Source organism: Carlito syrichta, unplaced genomic scaffold, assembly GCF_000164805.1.
Source record: "Carlito syrichta isolate Samal-C Ts95f unplaced genomic scaffold, Tarsius_syrichta-2.0.1 Scaffold315406, whole genome shotgun sequence".
Lineage (NCBI taxonomy): Eukaryota > Metazoa > Chordata > Mammalia > Primates > Tarsiidae > Carlito > Carlito syrichta.
The window spans coordinates 805184-809220 of record NW_007259502.1 but is presented as its reverse complement, the minus strand read 5'-3'; positions in this window follow the sequence as shown (position 1 = coordinate 809220).

Sequence of the window (4037 nt, the reverse complement as noted above, 5' to 3'; positions counted from 1 at the left end):
GCCCTGTAAAAGCAATCAACATATGAGTGCTTGAGGAGACAAGAAGTCATTTGAAAGACTAAAAGTGACTTCAATCTCCAGTCACACCTTCCTCTAACCTTTCCTCCTGGTCTGCTTCCATAATGGCTCAGGGCTCAGGAGATGGGAGGAAGGCAGTACCAGTAGGTCAGGAAAATTGTTTTGTTTTATTTTTATTTTTATTTATTTATTTATTTTTCAGTTAGAGTCTCACTCTGTCACTCAGACTGGAGTGCAGTGGCTGCTCCCAGTCACTGCAGCCTCGACCTGCTGGGCTCCAGAGATCCTTCCGCCTCAGCCTTCCGAGTAGCCAGAATTACAGGCACGCGTTACCATGCCCGGCTAATTTTTTTGGTTTTTTTTTATTTATTGTAGAGATGAGGTCTGGTCAAGTTGCCCAGGCGGGTCTCGAACCCACGGGCTCAGGCAATCCACTCACCTCAGCCTCCAAAAGTGCTGGGATTACAGGCTGAGCCACAGAGCCCAGCGGAAATTGTTTTATAAACAGCATCTATTGTAAAACCTAACAATTGTATCTGAGATCTTTTTCCGTCTTTGTCTACCCAGGACCAAGTCATCCATAATTATTGTTTTACTCTAATTCTTTTCAAGAAGCAGTTTATAATAACCTATAGGACTCTGGCAATTGCCCTTCAGTGCCAGTTTCTAACAACTTTGGACATTGTGCCATTAAGCTAAAGAGAAAACTTCATCCATGATACTTAGTAAAATAACCTGAGGCTGGGTGCAGTGACTCATACCTGTAATCCCAGCACTTTGGGAGGCTGAGGTAAAAGGATTACTTGAGCCCAGGAGTTTAAAACCAGCTTGGGCAACATAGCGAGACCTCTTCTCTACAATAAATCAAAAAGTTAGCTGGGTATGGTGGCACACACTTGTAGTCCCAGATGCTTGGAAAGCTGAGGTAAAAGGATCACCTGAACCCTGCAGGTTGATGCTGTAGTATCCTGATCATGCTATTGCACTACAATGGGCAACAGAGTGAGACTGACTCAAAACAAAAAACAAAAGCTTGTTTCTTAAAGCTATTTACAGTCTTTAACAAATAATTAAGGTAAACTCTTATAAGCAGAATTTTTTTGGGGGGGGGTTGGAGTCTCACTCTGTCGCCCAAGCTGGGGTGCAGTTGACCTGCTGGGCTCCCACGATCCTTCCACCTCAGTCTTCCAAGTAGCCAGAACTACAGGCGTGTGCTACCAGGCCCAGCTAATTTTATTTATTTATTTATTTTTGAATTGGAGTCTCACCCTATCGCCCAGACTGGAGTGCAGTGGCCGCTCCTGGCCACCACAGCCTCGACCTGCTTGGGCTCCGGCGATCCTTCCGCCTCAGCCTTCCAAGTAGCTGGAATTACAGGCATGTGCTACCACGCCCGGCTGATTTTTTGATTTATTGTAGAGATGAAGTCTCATCAAGTTGCCCAGGCGGGTCTCGAACCCGCAGGCTCAGGCAATCCACTCACCTCAGCCTCCCAAAGGCGCGGGATTACAGGCTGAGCCACCGAGCCCAGCTTTTTTTGATTTATTGTAGAGACAAGGTCTCGTCAAGTTGCTTGGGCAGGTCTCAAACCTGCTGGCTCAGGCAATCCACTTGCCTCAGCCTCCCAAAGTGCTGAGATTACAGGTTGAGCCACTGAGCCCGGCCTCTAGTAAGCAAAATTTAAAATGTAGGCATAGGCCAGGTGCAGTGGCTCCCGCCTAATGCTCCAAGACTGAGCAATCTGGAGAAAGAGGAGAGGGGTTTTATACCTTAGTTTAGGTAGGGGAGTGTATATGGCTATACACTTTTTGTTGGAATTTGCAAGGTTGTATTTAGCAAAACCAGTTTTTCAAAGAACAAACTGACTCCAGGGTATACATGACAAGCAGGGGTTGTAAACTGGTAACTTCACAAAGAGAGGATGTGGGGGAAAGGTGGTGAAGGGATTACTCTCTTGCAATTCCAGGAAAGTGACTTTGGCTACTTGGTTTTCTCACATCCCATGTCTAGCAGGTCTGGGACTTGCAGATTGATTTTTATTTTATTTTATTTTATTTTTTTTTTTGAGTTGCAGTCTCACTCTATCGCCCAGACTGGAGTGCAGTGTCTGCTCCTGGCCACCGCAGCCTCAACCTGCTGGGCTCCCCGCGATCCTTCCGCCTCAGCCTTCCCAGTAGCTGGAATTACAGGCACGTGCTACCACACCCGGCTAATTTTTTGATTTTATTGTAGAGATGAGGTCTTGCCTGCCCAGGCGGGTCTCGAACCCGCGGGCTCAGGCAATCCACTCACCTCAGCCTCCCAAAGGCGCGGGATTACAGGCTGAGCCACTGAGCCCGGCTGAAGGTTGATTTTTAAAAGGAATAATTTTAACTGTTTTTAGCCCTCTCTGCCACAGTTAAGTGAAGGAGTTTACTTACAAATGGGCCCAGGAACCCTAAGTTACTTGAAACCTCAAAGAGAACTTCACCCAATTCATACAGGCAAATCTTTGGCAGAGCTCAGAGGTTTCTGGAAAATCTAATCTGAGATTCCTTAAGGAAAGAGTTCCAGGCCAGGCTTGGTAGCTTAAGCCTGTAATCCCAGCACTTTGGGAGGCTGAGGCAAGAGGATTGCCTGAGCCCAGGGGTTCAAGACCAGCCTGGGCAATTTAGTGAAATCTTGTCTCTACAATAAATCCTTTGAACCCAGCAGGTCAGGGCTGCGGTGACTGTGAGCATGCCGCTGCACTCCAGCTTGGGTGGCAGTGAGACTCCAACTAAAAAAAATAAAAATAAAAATAAATAAATCCTGCCAGGCTCGGTGGCTCAGCCTGTAATCCCATGCCTTTGGGAGGCTGAGATGAGTGGATTGCCTGAGCCTGCGAGTTCGAGACCTGCCTAGGCAACTTGGCGAGACCTCATCTCTACAATAAATCAAAAATTAGCCGGGCGTGGTAGCGTGCGCCTGTAGTTCCGGCTACTCGGAAGGCTGAGGCGGAAGGATCGCTGGAGCCCAGCAGGTCGAGGCTGCGGTGGCTGGGAGCAGTCACTGCACTCCACTCTGGGCTACAGAGTGAGACTCCGACTCAGAAAAAAAAAAAAAAATCCTTTGTAGCATGGTTAAAACACATAGCAGGGAGTCAAAATACCCAATGATTAGTCATTTTAACATTGCCTACATCTGTTATGTTACTCTAGCAGTTCACTTTACCTTCATCACTAGCCAAGATAGAACCGGTTTCTCAGAGATGGCTATTGATAATCATTTTACAATCCCTTCCTCAGCTTGTTTTATACTAACTAGCTTTTCTCTTTTTTTTGAGTTGGAGTCTTACTCTGCTGCCCAAGCTGGGTACAGTGGCACGCTCATGGCCACCACAGCCTCAACCTGCTGGGCTCAAGCGATCCTTCCGCCTCCACCTTCCAAATAGCTGGAACTATAGGCACACACCACCATGCCTGCTAATCTTCTGATTTGTTATAGAGATGAGGTCAGGCTGGTCTCCAACCCATGGGCTCAGGCAATCCTCTCACCTTGGTCTCCCAAAGTGTTGGGATTATCGGTGTGAGCCACCCCGCCTGGCCAAGGATTTTTACTCAAACTGTCCCTAAATACCCCCATGGTTCTCTTATTTCAAACAAGAACCCTTAACAGATGGACAATCCTAGGAAGGGCTGTCACAATGCCCCTGTTCAGCATGAAGCAGCTAGTGAAGATGAGACCTTCCTCCAAATGCCAAAGATTTGGCGTTGTCCAGCTGTCAGGAAAAATGTGGAAGACATTTTGTTATTAGAGCCTTTCAGTTGTGTTACCCTCTGGCTGACAGCCTGGGCAAATTGGCGAAACCTCATCTCAAAAAAAACTCAAAAAACAAAAAAACCCCAATAAATTAACTCAGCCGGGCATGGTAGCATGCACACCTGTAGTTCCAGCTACTTGGAAGGCTGAGGGGGAGGGATCGCCTGAGCCCATGAGGTCGAGGCTGCGGTGGCCATGAGAGTGCCACTGCCCTCCAGCCAGGGTGACAGTGAGACTCT